The 25,705-nt window shown below is 48.9% G+C and overlaps 1 long non-coding RNA gene across 2 annotated transcripts in view; it reads right to left on the bottom strand.

Moving 5' to 3' along the window:
- Positions 1 to 3,755: 3,755 nt before the first annotated feature.
- Positions 3,756 to 25,705, bottom strand: part of LOC137309357 (uncharacterized) — a 37,831-nt gene continuing 15,881 nt past the window's right edge. For both annotated transcript variants that reach the window (XR_010959825.1, XR_010959824.1), the window contains exons 4-5: positions 20,841 to 20,947; positions 3,756 to 4,172 (exon numbers count right to left, since the gene is read on the bottom strand). This is a non-coding gene — a long non-coding RNA (uncharacterized lncRNA). The remainder of the gene's footprint in view (positions 4,173 to 20,840; positions 20,948 to 25,705) is intronic.

Below are 25,705 nucleotides of genomic sequence, written 5' to 3'. Positions count from 1 at the left end.
AGTAAATTGAAAGAAGTACAAGTAAATCACTGTTGCACCTGGAAGGAATGATTGGGGCCCTGGGAGGTGGGAAGGGAGCAGGTGAAAAGGCAGGAGTTGCATGGGAAGATGCGGTGGGAGGAGAGCGGGTGTTGGGGGTGATGGAAGAGTGGGCCAGGGTGTTGAGGAGGGAGCAGTCGCTTCAGAATGTTGAAAGGGGAGTGGAGGGGGTATTGTGTTTGGTGGTGGCATTCCGCTGGAGGTGGTTGAAATGGGGGAGGATGGTACGTTGTATGTGGAGGCTGGTTGGGTGGAAAGGAAGGACAAGAGGAACCCTGTCATGGTTCTGGGGGGGAGGGGTGAGGGCAGAAGTGGCGGAAATGTGATGGACACGGTAAAGGGCCCTGTTAACTACAGTGGAGGGGAATTATCGGTTGAGGAGAAAGGAAGACTTATCGGAAGCTCTAGTGTGGAAGGTGGCATCGTCAGAACAGATGTGATGGAGACAGAGAAACTGGGAGAAGGGAATAGAGTCCTTACAGGAAGCGGAGTGGGAGGAAGTGTAATCAAGGTAGCTGTGAGGGTCGGTGGGTTTATAATAGATATTGGTTGACAGCCTATCCCCAGAAATGGTGATAGAGAAGTCGAGGAAGGGAAGGGAAGATTCGGAGATGGACCGTGGGAAGGCGAGGGAAGGGTGGAAATTGGAAGCAAACATGATTGGAGCAAGAGCAGGAAACGGCATCGATACAGTCATCAATGCAGCAGAAAAAGAGGTGAGGGAGGGGAGCTGAGTAGGACTGGAACAAAGAATGTTCCAATTATCCCACAAAAAAGGGAGGCATAGCTAGGACCCATCAGGGTTCCCATGGCAACACGTTTTATTTGGAGGAAGAGGCAGAGGGCCCGCAGGACGCCCTGGTGGGAGATGGAGGTGTAGACGGACTGGACGTCCACGGTAAAAAAGGAGACAGTTAGGGCTGGGGAACTGGAAACTGTTTAAGTGGCGGAGGATGTCGGAAGAGTCGTGGATGTAGGTCGGAATAGACTGGAGGAGGGGAGAGAAAATAGAGTCGAGATAGGAAGAAATTGGTTCCGTGGGACGAGAACAGGCTGAGACGATGGATCTACCAGGGCAGTCCTGTTTGTAGATCTTGGGAAGGAGGTAGCAGTGGGCTGTGCGGGGTTGGGGGACTGTGAGGTTGGAGGCCGTGGGGGGAAGATCTCCAGAGGAGATGAGTTCAGTGACGGTCTGGGAAACTATGGCTTGATGTTCGGTGGTGGGGTCATGGTCCAGGGGAAGGTAGGAGGAGGTATCGGAGAGTTGGCGTTCAGCCTCCGCAAGGTAGAGGTCTACTCACCTCACAACAACAACAGAGCCGCCATTGTCAGCAGGTTTAATGACAATGTCAGGGTCGGACTCGAGAGAACGGAGTGCTGCGAGTTCAGAGGGAGGTAGGTTAGAGTGAGTGAGGGAAGTAAAGAAATTGAGACGGTCGATGTCACGCTGGCAGTTCCCAATGACAAGATCAAGAGAGGGTAAGAGGATAGAGGGAGGGGTCCAGGTGGAACGGGAATTCTGAAGATGGGAGAAAGGGTCCGCTGTGCGGGGGGAAGACTCCTGGCCAAAGAAATGGGCGCGGATGAGAAGGCGACGGAAGAAGAACTCAGCATCGTGTTCAGCTCGAAACTCATTGAGGTGGGGGCATAAGGGGATGACGCTGAGGCTTTTACTGAGGACTGACGTTCGGTGTCAGAGAGGGGAAGGTCAGAGGGAATGGTGAAAACACGACAAAGAGATTGGAGGGAGGGATGGGGTCAGAGGAAAGTGAAGGGGAAGAAGGATCGGGAGGTGTGTTGGTATCGAAGAGTTGTTGAAACATGCGGTCCTTGACACCTAAGAGGAAGAAAAAAGTTTTTTTCATAAAAGCGCCGGATGAGGCGACGGATGAAATGGAACTGCGGACCAGGACAGCTCTGAAGTAGAGAGAGTCGGTGCTGCTGAAGAGAGAGTGTTTGATCAGGTTTCTACTAAAACTCACTTTCACAGACACATCTCCTTCCTCAGCAACTGTGTCCGGCTCCGACTTATTCCACGTGGATTCCAACTTAAATTCCACCCTTCATGTTTCGGATCCACCCATGATTCCAGATATCTCCATGATATTCAGCGTTCCTCCAACCACTGCTCCCGCCGCTTCCTGAGATCCACGCTCAACGCCACGCACCGCCACATGCTCACTCTCGACCTCTCTCTCCACGCATGGTTTTTATCCCATCCGCGCCATTATTGCATTTACCGTTTGATGTGTTGGTTCCTTCATTATATTCATCCAGAAGTCCTGGGTTTCAGTCCAATCCGAAGCCACGGTGGATGAATTTTGCATTGCTCGCTGAACTCTGCTCAAATCAGCAAAGTCCTGATTGGCGGCCGGAGGTGTTGCGAGTGTAAGATGTGAATAACGTGAAGTATCAATCAAAGTGCACAATGACGCCCCGGTAAAGCGAGTATCTCTCCACAGATACTACCTGACCCGCTGAGTGTTGCCAGCAGTTTCTGGGTTTATTTTTGAGCTTTCACTATCGCAGTTTTCCTGACAACCTGCAACTTGCCTCAAGGGCGCAGCTTCAAGCACAACTTTCTTGTGCTCTTCTCACACACAAGATCGCACTTTACTTTCCTACACACGCGCTTTAAAATCTGCCGTTTCCGCACACAGCGTCCTGCACCACGAGAATTTGAAAGACCTTCCGCTCATGGCCTGCAATCGCTCCTTTTTCCCCACAGGCGCTCTTTACATTTATCCTCTACTCGATTCAATCACAGGTTTCAACAGAACTATTAAGATCAAGGCGGAACACTTCCGATCTTACTGCACCGCCCCAACTTGCCAAATGTGAACCTTTCAACCACCATTCGCAGCTCTGTGGCGCTGCCCGTCGCTCACGCAACTCAACTGCTGAGAGAAAAGAGCCAACAAGCATCAAAACAAAAACCAGTTCTTCAGTTACCATCCCCTGGATCACAAGATTCCCCAAGTAAATTTCGTGAACAATCGGGCGGCTGTCTTTCCAGAGACCAGCCCTGCTTTCGTCGTGTTTGTCTGTCGAGCGGTCACGCAGATCGAAATGTATCGACTGGTTTCAAGGGACAAATGAACATTGGTGCGAATGGGACATGTGCCCAATAGAAACAGCGGTCGGAGCAGAACAAAATTAAAGGCGTGAGATCGTGAAAGTGAATGTTAGAGTCGGCAATGGAGCAGGAAATTGTCCATGAAATAGAAGGAGGAAAGTAATGAGGCCTATTGACTGTGGAAGGAAGAAAAAGCTGGGAGAAGAGGCGGGTTTGAACTGTGGAACATCAAGTACAGGCATGTGAGAGTGCTTGGATTTGACAGAATAAATAGGATTTCGCCACCAACGCTGTTACACCTGTCTCTCCTGCACTGTTGGTGTCTCGCTGTTTCACTCACTGTACTCAGTCACACTTCTCTCGATCTCCCTGCTGGTGTCTTCTGTATTGATCGAAATTACGAGAATATTTAATCCAGAAGCTGTTTTCTTAATGCTGCCGATCGTGAATGTTTGTAGTTGATGCAGTGAATGTTGCAGAAAGACACCACCAGAGGGAGGTGGAGAGGGGATAACTGAGCATCGTGAGTGATGCAGAGAGACCTGCAAACGGAGGGAGAGAGAGGGGCTCTGATTTGGGCCATTCTGGTTCAATAAACCCAAAAGTGTTCAGCGACTAAAATAACCGATCAAAAGGAAAGTTTTTAAATTGTGCAATCTTTAATAGAAAGTCTTGGGAATGTGGAGCTGATCAGTCAGTGCCTGCAGGAGAAAGTGCCCGACTCAGGATATTGTGGAAGGGGCTCTCCAGGAACATTCAGCTCCCTCATTGACCTGCTGTTGATTTCCATCATTCTCGGATTTTAATGCAAAAAAGGACAGAAATCATCAGGCGAGTCGGGCACTTCCGCTGTTCGTCTCTTTGTCTGATTCTGTTCAACTCACAGCGACATCCACAAAACTAACGCTGCACAAGAGCGGTTGATTTTCGTTCACAAATCCATTTCCAATGCCCGGCGCAGCAATCGTCGTTCCAGCCCCAGTTATTGGTGGTGACGCAGTTCTCATCCTCACAGTGTGCGCTCTTGTGGTTATCTGGTTGATGGCTGCGCCAAAATCTGTACAGACCAATTAAAAATCCACATAAATAAGTACAGGGGAAATGTTCCTTTTAGTTAAATGGAAGTGAATATTTAGTTTCTCTGATTGGAATCCAGTTCCTCAGTTATAGAAATTGACCTCCTCATAAACTCAATCACTCGGCACTGTAGGTGTCTCAGGGGCTCAGTCCCCTTTCCAGGGTCTAATGTGCTGCACAGGAACAGAAGGCCCTGGGTTCCAGTGCTGGCTTGTCTGGAGTCAGCTGATTGGAAAGGTTGGTGGTGGGTGATGGATTTATCCTCAGTCATCCCTGAGCACAGGGTGGATTCAGACCCCTGACCCAATCCCAATCGCTGCCCAGTGGCCTCGGCTGCAAACCAATGAGGTGAATGTTTGACGTTCTCCGACTGCGCTGCCGTAACTTTGGTGGGATTTCGGCGGAAACCCCATTCACGTGTCTAAATGGACGTCAGGCAAAGTTACAGCAGCAGAGTGGGAGAGTCCGGAGGAAATTCAGCCCCACATGTCTGAGGGCCATCAGTGCAGGCGAGGGAAGGATCTGCTCTGCTGGGTCCTACGGGCAGAGCCTGTCAAAGCTCATTGGGGGTGAATTCACCATCGACAGTGGCACAAAACGGGCGGTAGTGAATTGAGAGCAGGTCAGAGAAATTACCGAAAATCTGGGGGATTCTGCCGATCTTCTACCGATGTTACTGGCGGCCGATCGGGAGAACCACAGAGGGAATTACCGGCAGAAGTATAGGGCTTATCGGGTACAGTAGTGTAGGGGTTATAGAGTACGGTAGCGTAGGGGTTAAAGGTTATAGGTTACGGAGTGTAGGAATTATAGTGACCGGTAGTGTATGGCGTGTAGGGTACGGGAGTGGTGGTTATAGGGTATGTTAGTGTAGGTAGAATAGGGTGCAGTAGTGTGGGGTGATAAGGTACTGTAGTTTAGGAGTTATAGACTATGGTAGTGTAGAGGTTATAGGGTATGGAATGTAGAGGTTATAGGGTACGGAGTGTAGGGGTTATAGGGTACGGAGTGTAGGGGTTATAGGGTACGGAGTGTAGGGGTTATAGGGTACGGAGTGTATGGGTTATAGGGTACGGAGTGTAGGGGTTATAGGGTACGGAGTGCAGGGGTTATAGGGTACGGAGTGCAGGGGTTATAGGGTACGGAGTGCAGGGGTTATAGGGTACGGAGTGCAGGGGTTATAGGGTACGGAGTGCAGGGGTTATAGGGTACGGAGTGTAGGGGTTATAGGGTATGGAGTGCAGGGGTTATAGGGTACGGAGTGCAGGGGTTATAGGGTACGGAGTGCAGGGGTTATAGGGTACGGAGTGCAGGGGTTATAGGGTGCGGAGTGTTGGGGTTATAGGGTACGGAGTGTAGGGGTTATAGGGTACGGAGTGCAGGGGTTATAGGGACTGGGGTTATAGGGTACGGTGGTGTATGGGTTATAGGGTACGATGGTGTATGGGTTACGGGGTATGGTCGTGTAGGGGTTATAGGGTACGGAGTGAAGGGGTTATAGGGTACGGAGTGTAGGGGTTATAGGGTACGGAGTGTAGGGGTTATAGGGTACGGAGTGTAGGGGTTATAGGGTACGGAGTGTAGCGGTTATAGGGTATGGAGTGTAGGGGTTATAGGGTATGGAGTGTAGGGGTTATAGGGTACGGAATGTAGGGGTTATAGGGTATGGAGTGTAGGGGTTATGGGGTACGGTGGTGTATGGGTTATAGGGTACGGAGTGTAGCGGTTATAGGGTATGGAGTGTAGGGGTTATAGGGTATGGAGTGTAGGGGTTATAGGGTACGGAGTGTAGGGGTTATAGGGTATGGAGTGTAGGGGTTATAGGGTACGGAGTGCAGGGGTTATAGGGTACGGAGTGTTGGGGTTATAGGGTATGGAGTGCAGGGGTTATAGGGTGCGGAGTGTTGGGGTTATAAGGTACGGAGTGCAGGGGTTATAGGGACTGGGGTTATAGGGTACGGTGGTGTATGGGTTATAGGGTACGATGGTGTATGGGTTACGGGGTATGGTCGTGTAGGGGTTATAGGGTACGGAGTGTAGGGGTTATAGGGTACGGAGTGTAGGGGTTATAGGGTACGGAGTGCAGGGGTTATAGGGTACGGAGTGTAGGGGTTATAGGGTACGGAGTGTAGGGGTTATAGGGTACGGAGTGTAGGGGTTATGGGGTACGGAGTGTAGGGGTTATAGGGTACGGTGGTGTATGGGTTATAGGGTACGGAGTGTAGCGGTTATAGGGTACGGAGTGTAGGGGTTATAGGGTATGGAGTGTAGGGGTTATAGGGTACGGAGTGTAGGGGTTATAGGGTATGGAGTGTAGGGGTTATAGGGTACGGTGGTGTATGGGTTATAGGGTACGGAGTGCAGGGGTTATAGTGTACGGTGGTGTATGGGTTATAGGGTACGGAGTGTAGGGGTTATAGGGTACGGACTGCAGGGGTTATAGGGTACGGAGTGTAGGGGTTATAGGGTACGGAGTGCAGGGGTTATAGGGTATGGAGTGTAGGGGTTATAGGGTACGGAGTGTAGGGGTTATAGGGTACGGAGTGCAGGGGTTATAGGGTATGGAGTGTAGGGGTTATAGGGTACGGAGTGTAGGGGTTATAGAGTACGGAATGCAGGGGTCATAGGGTATGGAGTGTAGGGGTTATAGGGTACGGTGGTGTAGGGGTTATAGGGTATGGAGTGTAGGGGTTATAGAGTACGGAATGCAGGGGTCATAGTGTACGGAGTGCAGGGGTTATAGGGTACGGAGTGTAGGGGTTATAGGGTACGGATGCAGGAGTTATAGGGTACGGAGTGCAGGGGTTATAGGGTACGGAGTGTAGTGGTTATATAGTACGGAATGCAGGGGTCATAGGGTATGGAGTGTAGGGGTTATAGGGTACGATGGTGTATGGGTTATAGGGTACGGAGTGTAGGGGTTATAGGGTATGGAGTGTAGGGGTTATAGGGTACGGTGGTTTATGGGTTATAGGGTACGGAGTGCAGGGGTCATAGGGTATGGAGTGTAGGGGTTATAGGGTACGGAGTGTATGGGTTATAGGGTACGGAGTGTAGGGGTTATAGGGTACGGAGTGCAGGGGTTATAGTGTACGGAGTGTAGGGGTTAAAGGGTACGGAGTGTAGGGGTTATAGTGTACGGAGTGTAGGGGTTATAGGGTACGGAGTGTAGGGGTTATAGAGTACGGAGTGTAGGGGTTATAGAGTACGGAGTGCAGGGGTTATAGGCTACGGAGTGTAGGGGTTATAGGGTACGGAGTGTAGGGGTTATAGGGTACGGAGTGTAGGGGTTATAGGGTACGGAGTGTAGGGGTTATAGAGTACGGAATGCAGGGGTTATAGGGTACGGAGTGTAGGGGTTATAGAGTACGGAGTGCAGGGGTTATAGGGTACGGAGTGTAGGGGTTATAGGGTACGGAGTGTAGGGGTTATAGGGTACGGAGTGCAGGGGTTATAGGGTACGGAATGCAGGGGTTATAGGGTACGGAGTGTAGGGGTTATAGGGTACGGAGTGCAGGGGTTATAGAGTACGGAATGCAGGGGTTATAGGGTACGGAGTGTAGGGGTTATAGGGTACGGAGTGTAGGGGTTATAGGGTACGGAGTGTAGGGCTTATAGGGTACGGAGTGTAGGGGTTATAGAGTATGGAGTGTAGGGCTTATAGGGTACGGAGTGTAGGGGTTATAGAGTACGGAGGTTAGGGGTTATAGGGTACGGAGTGTAGGGGTTATAGGGTACGGAGTGTAGGGGTTATAGGGTACGGAGTGTAGGGGTTATAGGGTACGGAGTGTAGGGGTTATAGGGTACGGAGTGTAGGGGTTATAGGGTACGGAGTGTAAGGGTTATAGAGTACGGAATGCAGGGGTTATAGGGTACGGAGTGTAGGGGTTATAGGGTACGGAGTGTAGGGGTTATAGGGTACGGAGTGTAGGCGTTATAGAGTACGGAGTGCAGGGGTTATAGGGTACGGAGTGTAGGGGTTATAGGGTACGGAGTGTAGGGGTTATAGGGTACGGAGTGTAGGGGTTATAGGGTACGGAGTGCAGGGGCTATAGAGTACGGAATGCAGGGGTTATAGGGTACGGAGTGTAGGGGTTATAGGGTACGGAGTGCAGGGGTTATAGAGTACGGAATGCAGGGGTTATAGGGTACGGAGTGTAGTGGTTATAGGGTACGGAGTGTAGGGCTTATAGGGTACGGAGTGTAGGGGTTATAGAGTACGGAGTTTAGGGCTTATAGAGTACGGAGTTTAGGGGTTATAGAGTACGGAGTGTAGGGGTTATAGGGTACGGAGTGTAGGGGTTATAGGGTACGGAGTGTCGGGGTTATAGGGTACGGAGTGTAGGGGTTATAGGGTACGGAGTGTAGGGGTTATAGGGTACGGAGTGTAAGGGTTATAGAGTACGGAATGCAGGGGTTATAGGGTACGGGGTGTAGGGGTTATATGGTACGGAGTGTAGGGGTTATAGGGTACGGAGTGTAGGGGTTATAGGGTACGGAGTGTAGGGGTTATAGGGTACGGAGTGTAGGGATTATAGGGTACGGAGTGTAGGGGTTATAGAGTACGGAATGCAGGGGTTATAGGGTACGGAGTGTAGGGGTTATAGGGTACGGAGTGTAGGGGTTATAGGGTATGGAGTGTAGGGGTTATAGAGTACGGAATGCAGGGGTTATAGGGTACGGAGTGTAGGGGTTATAGAGTACGGAATGCAGGGGTTATAGGGTACGGAGTGTAGGGGTTATAGGGTACGGAGTGCAGGGGTTATAGGGTACGGAGTGTAGGGTTTATAGGGTACGGAGTGTAGGGGTTATAGGGTACGGAGTGTCGGGCTTATAGGGTACGGTGGTGTAGGGGTTATAGAGTACGGAATGCAGTGGTTATAGGGTACGGAGTGTCGGGGTTATAGGGTACGGAGTGTAGGGGTTATATGGTATGGAGTGTAGGGGTTATAGGGTACGGAGTGTAGGGGTTATAGAGTACGGAATGCAGGGGTTATAGGGTACGGAGTGTAGGGGTTATAGGGTACGGAGTGTAGGGGTTATAGGGTACGGAGTGTAGGGGTTATAGGGTACGGACTGTAGGGGTTATAGGGTACGGAATGCAGGGGTTATAGGTTACGGAGTGTAGGGGTTATAGGGTACGGAGTGTAGGGGTTATAGAGTACGGAATGCAGGGGTTATAGGGTACGGAGTGTAGGGGTTATAGGGTACGGAGTGTAGGGGTTATAGGGTACGGAGTGTAGGGGTTATAGAGTACGGAATGCAGGGGTTATAGGGTACGGAGTGTAGGGGTTATAGGGTACGGAGTGTAGGGGTTATAGGGTATGGAGTGTAGGGGTTATAGGGTACGGAGTGTAGGGGTTATAGGGTATGGAGTGTAGGGGTTATAGGGTACGGAGTGTAGGGGTTATAGGGTACGGAGTGCAGGGGTTATAGGGTACGGAGTGCAGGGGTTATAGGGTACGGAGTGTAGGGGTTATAGGGTACGGTGTGCAGGGGTTATAGGGTACGGAGTGTAGGGGTTATAGGGTACGGAGTGTAGGGGTTATAGGGTACGGAGTGTAGGGGTTATAGGGTACGGAGTGCAGGGGTTATAGGGTACGGAGTGTAGGGGTTATAGGGTACGGAGTGTAGGGGTTATAGGGTACGGAGTGTAGGGGTTATAGGGTACGGAGTGTAGGGGTTATAGGGTACGGAGTGTAGGGGTTATAGGGTACAGAGTGCAGGGGTTATAGGGTACGGAGTGCAGGGGTTATAGGGTACGGAGTGCCGGGGTTATAGGGTACGGAGTGCAGGGGTTATAGGGTACGGAGTGCAGGGGTTATAGGGTACGGAGTGCAGGGCTTATAGGGTACGGAGTGCCGGGGTTATAGGGTACGGAGTGTAGGGGTTATAGGGTACGGAGTGTAGGGGTTATAGGGTACGGAGTGTAGGAGTTATAGGGTACGGAGTGTAGGGGTTATAGGGTACGGAGTGTAGGGGTTATAGGGTACGGAGTGTAGGGGTTATAGGGTACGGAGTGTAGGGGTTATAGGGTACGGAGTGTAGGGGTTATAGAGTCCAGTAGTACAGTGGTTATAGGGTTCGGTAGTGTCGTGTTAATAGGGTATGGTAGTCTAGGGATTATATTGTTTGGTAGTGTAGCGTTTATAAGGTACAGTAGTTAAGTGATTAAAGGTTATTGGGTATGGTAGTTTAGGGACTGTAGGGTGCGGTAGTTTATTGGTTAAAGGTTGTATGGTGCGATAATGTAGGGGTTATAGAGTACGGTAATGCAATGTTATTGGGTACGGTACTGTAGTGTTCATCGGGTACGGTAGTGTCGGGATTATATTCTACAGTACTGTAATTGTTAAAGATTAGTTCAGTGGTGATAAGATATGGTGGTTTAGTCATTAAAGGAGATGGGATACAATAGTTATGGGGTTTTAGGGTACATTAGTGTAGGGGTTATAGGTTACGGAGTGTAGGAGTTATAGAGTCCACTAGTACAGTGGTTATAGGATAGTTCAGTGGTTAAAGGTTATAGGGTAGGGTAGTTCAGTGGTTAAAGGTTACAGGCAATGGAGTATATGATTTTTAGGGCGCGGTAGGGTGCGGGGCCGTCGGCTGCGGTAGGGCATGGGGCCGTAGGGCGTGGTAGGGCGTGGGGCCGTCGGGCGAGGGGCCGGAGCGCGGGTGGGGTCGGGGCCGTCGGGCGCGATAGTGTAGATGTGAAACAAGGTGATTAAGGACCGGTATATCAGCTGCAGGATGATGAGGGCCCTGATACCAGAGGAAGGGTATTGCCCATTTAAGAACCTCACCTTTAAGAAGTAATTTCTCCTGGAGTGAGTAGAGACCTCGCCCCAGACAGGTGAGCATCAAAGGGTGAGGTTCAACAGAAGCAGGGGAACTGGACGAGGCTGGGAGTTGGAGAGTTTTCTCGGTCCTGCTGAATTGATTGTACTGTGTAGTTTTGTGTTCTGTAAACTACAAGAAGTGTTTGAAGTATAGATTGTTCTTGGACCACTGTTTGTAGGACAAAGGAAGCTCTGAGACGATAGTGCCGTGTAACATGTGGTGTCAGAAATGGGATCGGTGTCTCCAATAGAGAAATAAAGAGACCAAATCATAATGGAGGAAATGTTTCGAAAGTTGGTGCGGGCCACACGAGGTCTGGAAGAGCTGACCGGGACATAAAAGAGAGGACCACTCAGATCCACTTGGAGTACTGAGTACAGATTTGGTCGCCTTATCTAAGGAAAGATACACTTGCCTTAGAGGCGGTGCAACAAAGGTTCACTAGATTGATTCCTGAGACGAGAGGGTTGTCCTATGAGGAGAGATTAAGTAGAATGGGCCTATATTATCTGGAGTTTAGAAGAATGAGAGGTGATCTCATTGAAACATATAAGATTCTGATTGGGCTTGACAGGGTAGATGCTGAGATTTGTTTCCCCTGGCTGGAGAATCTAGAACTCGGGGGCATATACTCAGAATAATTGGTCGGCCATTTAAGACTGAGATGAGGAGAAATTTCTTCACTCAGAGGGTTGTGAATCTTTGGAATTCTCTACCCCGAAGGGCTGTGGATGCTCAGTCGTTGAGTATATTCAAGGCCGTGATCAATAATTTTTGGATCTAGGGGAATGAAGGGATATGGGGATCGGGCGGGAAAGTGGAGTTGAGATCAAAGATCAGCCATGAACTTATTGAATGGCGGAGTAGGTTTGAGGGGCCGTATGACCTACTCCTGCTCCTAGTTCTTATCCTTCAGACCCACCAGGACACACATGAGGACCACTCAGATCCTTGAGGTCCAGCAGGAAATAGCCCAACTATTATTGAACCAGGCTGCCCAGAGTCGGATAGAACTCGCTGAATTGAGGCAGCAGTGGGGCCAGATGGAGGGTCAGGAGTTCCCCATCCAACCTACCAGAGCCAGTCTCGTGCTGCAGAAACTGACTCCCGTTGACGAACTGGAGGCGAACCTCTTGGCCTTTGAAAGGTGTGCCGAGTGGGAGAGGTGCGCACAAGACCAATGGGCTGGCATGTGGTCTCCTTCTTAGTGGGTGATGCTCAGAGGGCCAACTTTGACCTGGAGCAGCAGGCAAAGGTCAACTACCCAGAGTTGAAGTCGGAGATCCTCGGGAGGGCTGGTGTCACCTTAACTGTGTGACTCAGCGGTTCAATACCTGTTCCTACCAGGAGGGCAAGGCCCGCCCACTCTCACATGTATCACTTGATTCATATGGCCAGACGGTGGCTTCAACCTGACAGCGACTCGCCTGCCAGGATGGTGGAGTTGTTTGATGATGGACCACTACCCACGGACTCTTCACCCCAGATCAGGAAGAGGGTGGGTCAAGGGGACCCGGCCATTGCCCAAGATTTGATTGTGCTGTTTGAAAGACAATTCGCAGCAGAGGAATTGGTCACAAAACCCTGGGCGACCCCCTGAATCCAAAGAATGAGACAGGATCACCAGCGGATGAAACTCTGGGAGGAGCGGGGGCCGCGCGATGCGGGCGGGAGGAGCGGGGGCCGCGCGATGCGGGCGGGAGGAGCGGGGCCGTGTAGTGACACACTGAACGAACCTGGATACCCTGATACGAAGCACAGGAGGTGATACAGAGACGGCCGACAGGAAAGGAGGCATGTTGGGAGCCTCTCTCGAGTCTTCCCTTCTCCGATCCGGAGTTGTATCAGGCATCCGAGAAAGTCACAAAATCGAAAAGGGAACAGAAGAGAGATGAAGCACAGGGGAGTAGGGCAGAGAATCCTAGAATTTTAGTCGGGGACCAAGACTATTTAAAAAATGAGGGTGAGAGAAAACAGGGAACTACAGACTGGTTAGCCTAACATCAGTAGTAGGGAAAATGCTCGGGTCTATTATAAAGGATGTGATAACAGGACACTTAGAAAATATCAACAGGATTAGACAAAGTCAACATGGATTTATGAAAGGGAAATCATGTTTGACAAACCTACTGGAGTTTTTTGAGGATGTAACTGGTAGAATAGATAAGGGAGAACCAGTGGATGTGGTGTATTTGGATTTTCAGAAGGCCTTTGTTAAAGTCCCACATGAGAGGTTAGTGTGCAAAATTAAAGCACATGGGGTTGGGGGTAATATGCTGGAGTGGATTGAAAATTGGTTAACAGACAGGAAACAGAGAGTAGGAATAAATGGGTCTTTTTCGGGGTGGCAGGCAGTGACAAGTGGGGTACCGCAGGGATCAGTGCTTGGGTCCCAGCTATTCACAATATGCATCAATGATTTGGATGAGGGAACCAAATGTAATATTTCCAAGTTTGCTGACGACTCAAAACAAGGTGGGATTGTGAGTTGTGAGGTGGATGCAAAGAGGCTTCAAATCGATTTAGACAAGTTGAGTGAATGGGCAAGTACATGGTAGATGCAGTATAATGTGGATAAATGTGAAGTTATCCACTTCAGAAGGAAAAACAGAAAGGCAGAGTATTATTTAAATGGTGGTAGATTGGGAAATGGTAATGTACAAAGTGACCTGGGTGTCCTTGTACACCAGTCACTCAAAGCAAACATGCAGGTGCAGCAAGCAGTTAGGAAGGCAAATGGTATGTTGACCTTCATTGCAAGAGGATTTGAGTACATAGGACCATAGGAACAGGAGTAGGCTATTCAGCCCCTCGTGCCTGCTCCGCCATTTGATAAGATCATGGCTGATCTGTAATCTAACTCCATATACCTGCCTTTGGCCCATATCCCTTAATACCTTAGGTTGCCAAAAAGCTATCTATCTCAGATTTAAATTTAGCAATTGAGGTAGTATCAATTGCCGTTTGCGGAAGAGAGTTCCAAACTTCTACCACCCTTTGTGTGTAGAAATGTTTTCTAATCTTGCTCCTGAAAGGTCTGGCTCTAATTTTTAGACAGTGCCCCCTACTCCTAAAATCCCCAACCAGCGGAAATAGTTTCTCTCTATCCACCCTATCTGTTCCCCTTAATATCATATAAACTTCGATCAGATCACCCCTTAACCTTCGAAACTCTAGAGAATACAACCCCAATTTGTGTAATCTCTCCTCGTAACTTAACCCTTGAAGTCCGGGTATCATTCTAGTAAACCTACGCTGCACTCCCTCCAAGGCCAATATTTCCTTCCGAAGGTGCGGTTCCCAGAACTGCTCACAGTACTCCAGGTGCGGTCTAACCAGGGTTTTGTATAGCTGCAGCATAACTTCAGCCCCCTTGTACTCTAGTCCTCTAGATATAAAGGCCAGCATTCCATTAGCCTTCTTGATTATTTTCTGCACCTGTTCATGATACTTCAATGATCTATGTACCTGAACCCTTATGTCCCTTTGGACATCCACTGTTTTTAACTTTTTACCATTTAGAAAGTACCCTGTTCTATCCTTTTTTGATCCAAAGTGGATGACCTCACATTTGTCTGCATTGAATTCCATTTGCCACAGTTTTGCCCATTCACCTAATCTATCAATATTGCTTTGTAATTTTATGTTTTCATCTACACTGCTTACAATGCCACCAATCTTTGTGTCATCGGCAAACTTAGATATGATACTTTCTATGCCTTCATCTAAGTCGTTAATAAATATTGTGAATAATTGAGGCCCCAAGACGGATCCCTGCGGGACTCCACTAGTCACATCCTGCCAATGTGAGTACCTACCCATTTTCCTTACTCGCTGTCGCCTTTCGCTCAGCCAACTTCCTAACCAAGTCCGTACTTTTCCCTCGATTCCATGGGCTTCTATCTTAGCTAACAGTCTCTTATGTGGGACCTTATCGAATGCCTTCTGGAAGTCCATATAAATAACATCCATTGACATTCCCCTGTCCACTACTTTAGTCACCTCTTCAAAAAATGCAATCAGGTTTGTCAGGCACGACCTACCTTTCACAAATCCATGCTGGCTCTCCCTGATTAACTGAAAATTCTCGAGGTGTTCAGTCACCCTATCCTTAATTACAGACTCCAGCATTTTCCCCACAACAGATGTTAGGCTAACTGGTCTATAATTCCCCGGTTTCCCTCTCTCTCCTTTCTTAAAAAGCGGAGTGACAGGTGCAATTTTCCAATCTAAATGGACAGTTCCTGAATCTAGAGAACTTTGAAAGATTATAGTTAGGGCATCCTCAATGTGCTCACCTACTTCCTTTAAAACCCTGGGATGGAAACCATCTGGTCCTGGGGATTTGTCACTCTTTAGTGCTGTTATTTTCTTCATTACTGTTGCTTTACTTATGTTAATTTTATCGAGTCCCTGTCCCCGATTCAATATTAGTTTTCTTGGGATTTCCGGCATGCTAGTCTCTTTTTCTACTGTAAATACTGACGCAAAGCAATTGTTCAACATGTCCGCCATTTCCCCATTGTCAATGACAATATCCCCACTTTCAGTTTTTAAGGGGCCAACACTGCTCCTGACCACCCTCTTTTTCCTAATATAACTATAAAAGTTCTTCGTATTGGTTTTGATATCCCTTGCGAGTTTCTTTTCCTACTCTCTTTTTGTAGCTCTTACTATCTGTTTTGTGACCCTTTGTTGATCTTTGTATCTTTCCCATTCACCAGGATCTGTGCCATTCTTTGCCTTTTTGTATGCCCTTTCCTTACGTCTTATACTGTCCCTTACTTCTTTAGTTGTCCATGGCTGTTTTTTTTGGCAAGTAGAGTTCTTGCCCCTCAGGGGTATAAACCGATTCTGTATCACGTTAAATGTTTCTTTAAACATTTCCCACTGATCATCAGTCATTTTACCCATTAACAGATTTGCCCAGTTCACTGTGGACAGTCTCTGTCTCATCCCATTGAAGTCGGCTTTACCCAAGTCTAGAATCTTAGCAGCTGATTCACTTTTTTCCCTTTCAAACACTACATTGAACTCGATCATGTTATGATCACTATTGGATAGATGTTCACGCACAGTTAAGCCGTTAACTCAATCTGGTTCATTACTCATTACTAAATCTAGTAATGCTTGCCCCCTTGTTGCCTCTAGGATAGGAGCAATGATGTCTTACTGCAGTTATACAGGGCGTTGGTGAGACCATACCTGGAGTATTGTGTGCAGTTTTGGTCTCCTTACTGAAGAAAGAATATACTTGCCATAGAGGGAGTGCAGCGAAGGTTCACCAGACTGATTGCTCAGATGGCAAGACTGTTGTATGAGGAGAGGTTGGGTCGACTAGGCCTGTATTCACTAGAGTTTAGAAGAATGAGAGGGGATCTCATTGAAACGTATAAAATTCTGACAGGGCTCGACAGACTGGGTGGATGATTCCCCTGGCTGGGGTTCTAGAACGAGGGGTCACAGTCTCAGGATACGGGGTAGGGCATTTAGGACTGAGATGAGGAGAAATTTCTTCACTCAGAGGGTGGTGAACCTGTGGAATTCTCTACCACAGAAGACTGTGGAGGAAAAGTCACTGAATATATTTAAGAAGGTGATAGATTCCTAGACATAAAAGGCATCAAGGGGTATGGGGAGAGAGAATATGGTATTGAAATAGAGCATGAGCCATGATCATATTGAATGGCGGAGCAGGCTCGAAGGGCCGAATGGCCTACTCCTGCTCCTATTTTCTATGACCCTAATGCCTCGACTTCTCCGGCCCCAGAGATGAACCAGGGCCTGGTACGAGTGGGGAGAGAGACGCCCTTCAGGCCAATCTCTCAGGGGAGGAAGGGATAAATTTTGAGGGACTGGATGTGTGTAATTCAGACTTTCAATGGCAGCAGTTAACTGATCCAGTCCGTCATGTGAAGCAAGAGGTAGTGGAGGAAACGCTCGGGGGCCCTGACCCCAAGGTACAATGAACAGTTCACCTCTCTATACTGATCTTCAGACATTCACTCGACAGGCTCAGCACAGGGTAGATCAGAACCACGATGTATTCAACTCTCAACCCAGGAGGACGAGGGCGATCTGCTGTGACCTGCTGACGCCCCCGGGGTGACAATAAAAGGTAAGACCGTACGGAATTACAGGAGATTAAGAGGATGTTGGAACTAGGTGTGATTGAAGAATCACATGGTGAATGGGGTAGCCCCATTGTTTGGTTCCAAAGACTCATGGAGCAAGTATTGAGGACTCACATCCGATATGCGGCAGTATAGGTGGATGAAGACATAATCTATAATACAGACTGGGGTTCCCATTTACGTAACGTAGAGGCTGTATAAGAATATTTGGGCTCACAGCAAACCCAGAGAAGTGCCACATTGGGTTGTCAGAGACCAAATACCTAGGTTCCACTGTAAGGGGTGAGGTGAAGCCTCAGGGAAGCAAAGTTGAAGCTATAAAAGCCCGGCCCCGACGGTGAATGGGAATCAAGTCGGAGCCTTTCTGGATATCGCGGTTATTACCGACGGTTTATTCCTGACTTTGCTCCTGAGTCACCCACTTACCGACCGGACCAAAGCAAAAGCACCAAATCTGGTACGGTGGAACCCTGGGGCGGAGGCAGCTTTCAGGGACCTGAGCCAAGCCCTGTGTAATGATCCTGTGCTCATGGTCCCAGACTTTAGCCTAAAGTTCATTCTGCAGACCGATGCTTCAGAGGGGTTTAGGAGCTGTACGTTCTCAAATAATTGAGGGAGAGCAACATCCCATGCTTTACCGGAGCAGAAAACTGTTGCCGAGGGAGCAACGATGGGCGAAGGTAGAGAAGGAGTGCCTGTCAATTAAATGGGCGGTGGAAACTCGAAGGTACCACCTGCTGAGGCGCCAGATTCTCCTGGTGACCGATCACGCGGCCCTCAGGTGGATGCGGACTAACAAGGAGAAGAATTCCTGTGTTTCTCGGTGGTTTTTGTCGCTCCAGCCCTACTGGTTGAGGTGGAACACCGGGCAGGAGTGGTTCATGGGAATGCCGCTGCCCTCTCCCGATGTACTGCCTCGTGGTGCAGGCTCCTGGAGCAGGTGGGTCTATGCTGGTGGTGGTGGGGGGGGGGGGGGCGGCGGGGGGGGGGGGGAGGTGGGGGTGGTGATGGAGGGGGATGTAACAATGTGATTGTGGGCCAGTTTGTTAGCTGCAGGCTAATGAGGGCCCTGACACCAGAGGAAAGGTATTGCCCTTTTAAGAACCTCACCTTTTAAGGGGAAGGGTATTACCCCTTTAAGAACCGCACCTTTAAGAAGATAGAGGTACTGGAGAATGTGCAAAAAAGATTTACTAGGATAAAAGATAATACCACAACTGTGAGGTTATACCTATCAGGAAAAACTGGGCAGGCTGGGGCTCTTTTCTCTAAAAAAGAGAAGACTGGCGGCGAGGGGTGACCTGATAGAGGTCTTGAAGATAATGAAAGGATTTGATAGGTTAGACAAAGAGAAAATGTTTCCACTTCGAATCACAGAAAGATTACAGCACGGAATGAGGTCATTCGGCCCATCGAGTCTGTGCCAGCTCTATGCATGAGCAATCCAGGTAGTCCCACTCCCCCGCCCTTTCCCCGTAGCCCTGCATTTTTTTTCCTTTCGAGTACTTATCCAGTTCCCTTTTGAAGGCCGTGATTGAATCTGCCTCCACCACCCCCTCGGGCAGTGCATTCCAGATCCTAACCTCTCGCTGTGTAAAAAAGTTTTTCCTCATATCACCTTCGGTTCTTTTGCCAATCACCTTAAATCTAACCCCTCTGGTTCTTGACCCTTCTGCCGATGGGAGAAGTTTCTCTCTATCTACTCTGTCTAGACCCTTCATGATTTTGAATACCTCTATCAAATCTCCTCTCAACCTTCTCTGTTCCAAGGAGAGCAATCCCAGCTTCTCCAGTCTATCCACGTAATTTAAGTCCCTCATCCCTGGGGAGAGTCCCTCATCCTTCTGGGGAAGACCAAATGAGGGGCCATTAATATAAGGTAGTCACCAATGAATCCAATAGGGAATTCAGGAGAAACTTCTTTACCCAGAGAGTTGTAGAACGTGGAACTTGCTGCCACAAGGAGTAGTTGAGGTGAATAGCATCGATGCATTTAAGGGGAAGCTAGAGAAACACATGAGGGATAAAGGAATAGAAGGATATGCTGATAGGGTTCGATGAAGTAGGGAGGAGGCTCGTGTGGAGCATAAACACAGGCATGGACCTGTTGGGCCGAATGGCCTCCTTCTGCAATGTACATTCTATGTAAGAGCTAATTGCTCCTGCAGTGGTTGGAGACCTCCCCCCAGCCAGGTGAGCATCAAAGGGCGAGGTTCAACAGAAGCAGGGGAACTGGTCGAGGCTGGGAATTGGAGAGTTTTCTCGGTCCTGTTGAATCGAATATACTGTGTAGTTTTGTTTAGTGTTCTGTTAACTATAAAAAGTGCTTTAAGTACGGCTTATTCTAGGACGACTGTTTGTAGGACAAAAAGGCTCCGAGGTGGTAGTGCCGTCTAACAGGGGTTATAGGGAACGGTAGTGTAGCGGTTATATGCAATAGGTTATGGTAGTGCAGGGGTTATAGGTTATAGGGAACGGTAGTGTAGGGATTACAGGTTATAGGGTGTGGTCGTGTTGGAGTTCTAGGATATAGGTTACAGTAATGTAGGGGTTATAGGGGACAGCGGTGGGGATGTTCGAGGGCCGGCAGTGGATTGGTGGTAGTGTAGGGGTTATGGGATACAGTTACGTCGGGGTTATAGGTGACGGTAGTGTAGGGGTTATGTAACTGGACTAATAATCCCGAGTCCCAGACTGATAATCCAGAGAACGTGAGTTCAAATCCCACCGTGGCAGTTTGAGAATTTGAATTCAGTGAAAAAAGGTCTGTTGATGAAAGGCTGGTATTGGTGAAAGTGACCGTGAAGCTGGCGGATTGTGGTAACAACACAACTGGTTCACTAATGTCCTTTAGGGAAGGAAACCTGCCGCCCTCACCCGGTCCGGCCTATATGTGACTCCAGTCCCACACCGTCCTGCTTGACTCTGAAGTGGCCTCGCAAGTTACTCAGTTGTATCAAACCGCTACCATTCGAAGTATAATGACCACCACCTTCTCAGGGTAACTGGGGCGGGCAATAAATACCCACCTCGCCAGCAACGCCCACATCCCCAGATTGAATCATTTATTTTAAATATCCTTTTATCATTTCCTACTGCAGTTGGTAATTCAGTCGGGAACTACACACCGTGCGGTTCATTTTCATTCTTCCCGCCCGACGGTAAACGGGTGACAGGAGATCGGCCGCCCGGCTGACATTCCGCTCGATAGTCGTTCCCATCGAAGTGAGTGGAGATTAAAATCGTACAGAATGTGAAACCACCGGCCGATTCGCTCCCGCCCGTTTTATCCCGACGGTAAAAGTGAACATTCAGCCCAGAATGGTTTTTCAGGCCCCACCCCGGCCCAGGGGCTAATTTTAACATTTTCACAAAGACAATTGGAAAGGAAAATGGTGGGAGGTGTAGAACGGGCGGCCGATCCGATATCGCCCGTTTTACACTATCGCCTGAAGTTAAAATGAAGCCCAGACTGTTCCTTGTACAGTCAGACTGTGCAGACTAATCACACAGTGAACACTGGAACCGACAAACACACGGGATTTTATCCCGGGAATCTGATTGGATTTGAGGTCGAGCTCCGAAGATCACTGAGCCGAGGTCGCACCACCCAGTTTCCCGGGAATATTGTTCTGCGTCCCCTCCATTCACTCACACCTCTCAGTACTCACTCAGGTTCAGAGAGCGGGCCTGCACCATCCACCCATTGCCAGGTGCCTTCCTTTTCCTCGTCCGTCATTCCAATCCAGTGTGGATCATTTCCGCCCTTAACAAAATCCTTCAGGGAATGTGAAAATATTACACAGCTTGTAAGATTATTATTACTATTTTTAATTGAAAAACTAGGAGCAGGGCCAATGCTTATTGTGTAACACTGCTCAATGGTTGTAGACAGTAAGGAAGGAGACAAGGCAATTAAATAACAGTGAGTATGTGACGTTTAACTCGTGTTTTAAAGTATGTTGATTGTGGGAGGAAGAGAAAAAAAGAAACCAAAGAACGACCTTGCATTTATACAGCGCCTTTCACGACCTCAGGACGCACCAAAGTGTTTCACAGCCAATTAATATATTTGAAGGTCAGTGACTTTTGAAATGAGGGGAAACTCAGCAGCCAGTTTGAGAACAGCAAGTCACCACAGTAATTAGATAACGACCAGATCAACTGGTTTCGTGATGTTGGTTGAGAATAAGTAATAGTCAGGATGCTGGAAGATCTCCCCTGCTCTTCTTCGAATAGTGCCATGGGATCTTTTACACCCACCTGAGAGGGCAGATGGAGACTTGGGGCCCGATATTACCATGGCGGCGGGGGGTCGATTGGACGCGTGGGTAACGCACCCGGTGAAATCAGTCTGCTCCGCGCGCAATCGCAGACTGATTGGATCCACTTACCTGTTCTCCACATCGGCGGACTGCGCATGCGCAGTAAGGTCTGTCAGCTGGAGGAGCTCTATTTAAAGGGGCAGTCCTCCACTGACTGATGCTGCAAGAAATCGGAATAATTACAGCATGGAGCAGCCCAGGGGGAAGGCTGCTCCCAGTTTAATGATGCCTCACTCCAGGTATCATTAGATGGGGTGAGGAGGAGGGGGAGGACAGAGATCATCCCCCCGGCGGGCGGGAGGAAGTGACCTGCCTCTGCCACCAAGAAGGCCTGGCTCAAGGTAGCAGAGGAGGTCACCTGCACCACCAACATATCGCCCACCTGCATACAGTGCAGGAGGCGTTGCAATGACCTAAGTAGGTCAGCCAAAGTGAGTACACTTACTCATTCTCCTACACTCCATCTGCCACATCACTGCCCCCACCCCACATCTCCTTCTGCACTGCCAACACTACTCTGTCACATCACCTCTCACACCCACTCAAACCTCATCCTCATCTTACCTGCACTTACTCACCTCGCCAGTACTCCTCCCGCCACTACCACTCAACCCAATCCTCATACAATCTCATGGCTCTATCTCAGACTTACCCTCTCATGCATCTCTTTCACAGTCAGCCTCACTCAACTTGTCACTACCTGTGCTGCAACCACAGGGCATGCATCACATATGTGCAGGAGGAAGCGTAAGGCAAACGTGTTGTGAGCATGAAGGGAATGTACAAGGGTGTTTCAGGGTTTGTCATGGTTTTTACTTGTATTTAATTTCTGATCAACTCACATCACATATTATATTGGCACCACCAGTGCCATGTCTTTGCGAATCTTGTCTGGTTTGTGCAATAATGCCCTTTCCTGAGGATCACAATGAAGACCCACAACTGATGCCACCCATTGTGTCACTGCAGAGTGGGTGTAGGTGTATTTGCAGGGCTCTTTTGTGCAGATGACTGAGAGACGTCGGCGATGTCCCCGGTGGCACCCTGGAAGGATGCGGAGGAGAAGTTGTTGAGGGCAGTGGTGACTTTGACAGCGACAGGTAAGAAGATGGTGCTCGGGCCAGCCAGGAGCAGCTCGGCATGAAGGAGGCTGCAGATGTCCACGACTACATGTCTAGTGACTCTGAGCCTCCGTGTGCACTGCTGCTCAGAGAGGTCCAGGAAGCTGAGCCTCTGTCTGTGGACCCTGTGATGAGGGTAGTGCCCTCTGCGACACATCTCTCTCTGCGGTTGCCATCCCTCCTGCTGTGCAGGTGGGTGTGTCACAGCACTGTGTTGTGGAGCTCCACGTGTCAGAGGTGGACGGCGAGGCTGGTGATGCTGTTCGTCCTCCGAGGAGGTCATGACTGCAGCTACGGCGGCCCCCATCCGGAAGATGTACATCTGAGGGGGTCCGCAAGGTAGGTACAAGTGTCTGGACACCGGGGTAAGTGTGCAAGTTGGTGAATTTTATTGTTAGGAGGGTGGTGGTGGAGGCCAAACTTTGTCCAAAGTGACAGAGTGGCCTCCTGCAATGAGTGAGGGACTCCCCCCGCCCCCGACCTGTCAAATAGACCTTTGCAGCTGCCACAGGCTGATGGCTGCAACACGTCCATTTGAACTGGGAGTGTCTCCCCCAGTACGGGAAACAGTCCCAGTCAGTTGCAAAATCCCATCCCTGCTGAAGTAACAGGTCAATCAGGACTGTAAACGACCTGAAGTACCTGTTCAATTACTTTAAGTGGCACCCTGCCGGCTTTAATTGCTGGCGGGAGTCCCACATGCGGGGGCTGCGTGCATGTGAGCGCGTCAGTGGGGAACCCGGAAGTGGGCGGGTTGGAGCCGGGCTCCCGCCCCGGGAATCCCCGATTTTCGTAGCCCCCTCCCCGCCACCAACGCACCCGACTGCGAGTGCGAAAATCGAGCCCTTGGTTTCATTGTTTCATAGAATCATAGAATGATGCAACACAGAAGGAGGCCATTCGGCCCATTGTGCCTTTGAAAGAGCTATCCGATTAGTCCTATTCCCCTGCCCTTTCCCCATCGCCCTGCAATTTTTTCCCCTTCAACAATTTATCCAATTCCTTTTTGAAAGTTATTATTGAATCTGCATCCACCATCCTTTCAGGCAGTGCATTCTAGATCATAACAACTCGCTGTTTAAAACAATTTCTCCTCATCTCCCCTCTGGCTCTTTAACCAATTACCTTAAATCTGTGTCCTCTGGTTACCGACACTTCTGCCACTGGAAACAGTTTCTCACTTATTTAGTAAAACCCTTCATGGTTTTCAACACCTCTAATAAATCTCCCCTTAACTTTCTCTGCTCGAAGGAGAACAGTCCCAGTCTCAAAAAGAATTGAGGAATAAGAGAGGACTTAAAATTATAAATGGGAGTTGTCTACAGACCTCCTGATGCGACAATGAAGTGGTAGTATGTATTAATTCAGAGATTAGAGAAGCTTGTAGCAAAAACTGAGTTATTTTCATGGGAGACTTTAATGTTCAAATGGATTGAGAAGAGCAGACGAGCTCAAGTCAGAAAGGTAGTGAATTTCTTGAGTGCATTCAAGATAGCTTTCTGGAACAATGTGTTCTAGAACCAATTGAGCAGGACAAGAAGAAGAGGGCAGGCCATACTAGATTTAGTGATGAGTAATGAGCCAGACTTAGTTAATAATCCAACAGGAAGGGAACATTTATCTGACAGTGATCACAATATCATCGAGTTCCATGTTAGATTTGAAAAGGAGAAACGTCACACAGTTACTTAGATTCTAGATTTTGGGAATGTTAACGGGATGAGACAGAGACTGACGACGGCAAACTGGTCAAAACTGTTATCGGGTAAAACTACTGATGAACAGTGGGAGGTGATCAAAAATAATTTCGCTTAATACAGGACCAGTGTATAAGCCTAAAGGGCAAGAGCTCTACTTCCCAAATAAAACAGCCATGGTGGACAAAAGAAGTGAGAGATAACATAAAACGAAAGGAAGGAGCATATAAAAGTGCAAAGAATCTCATAGATCCAGGGGCCTGGGAGAGACAGCAAGAACAGCAAAGGAAGACAAAAAAAGATAGTGAGAGCTGCAAAAAAAGAATAATAAAAGAAACTTGGGAGGGATATCAAGATTAACACAAAAAGTTTTTACAATTATATTGGAAGAAAAGGGGTCGTCAATGGTAACGTGGGTCCTTCCGAAACAGATGTGGGTAATGTTGCAAATGAAAAAATAGAAACGGCAGAATTGTTGAATAATTACTTTTGGCATAATTTTAGCTCCGAGCCGGGAAGGTGGGTGGAGGCGCTGGGTTGGTCGAATTGCGAACGGGAAACCCGGAAATACGGGTTTCCAAGATGTCCTTATGATTTTGACGTCAGGACATTTTTTTTTTTGTCTTTTTCCCGTCTCTCAGACGAGACTGATTGACAGGCTGGACTCAATCGGACGGGAGAAGAGCAAGGAAGAGGTAAGTGAACAGATAAATCTTAGATTGTGTGGATGGGGGGGCAGCATGGTGGGGGAGTCGCGATCGTCGGGGGGAGGGGGTCGCAGTAGGTCGGCCTGTTGGGTCTGGGGGAAGCACTCCTGCTTCTCCGTGCGCACAAACTGTGCGATAAAGGAACTTACCTGCAGTTTCGGGTGTTCTCCTCCTCCTCTCACATGGCCTGAAGGAGAAGGCCTGGGAATCCTGGCCCCCAGAGGTTGAAATCGCAGAACCTTTCAAAATGGAGGCCCGCAGCCTCCTTGGAAGGTTTTAGTGACCAACCCGCCTCCTGGGAATGGGTTGGTTCCCCGCCCCTCGTCCCGCCCCTTGTCCCGGCCCCGTGAAAACCAGAAATGGGCGAGTTGGAGGTGGGTCTGAAATTGTTACAATTTTCAATGCCCCCCCGCCCCCAGCCCACCCGTTTTTCCCACTTAATATCCTGCACTTTGTATCAGTCTTCACAGTAGAGGAAGAGGATAATATATCTGACATTCCAGGGAAACTAAAAATAAGTCAAAGTCTGGAACTTACCAAAGTTAACATAAGCAAGAAAATAGTATCAGCAAATAAAGCTCCCATCTACACAACACTGCACGAAAGGCTGACAAATCCCCAGGACCTGATGGTTTCCACCCCAGGGTTTTAAAGGAAGTAGGTTAGGAAATTGCAGATGCTTAAGC

This window comes from Heptranchias perlo, unplaced genomic scaffold (assembly GCF_035084215.1).
Source record: "Heptranchias perlo isolate sHepPer1 unplaced genomic scaffold, sHepPer1.hap1 HAP1_SCAFFOLD_163, whole genome shotgun sequence".
In the NCBI taxonomy this organism is placed as follows: Eukaryota; Metazoa; Chordata; class Chondrichthyes; order Hexanchiformes; family Hexanchidae; genus Heptranchias; species Heptranchias perlo.
This window is presented reverse-complemented; position numbering and strand designations above follow the sequence as displayed.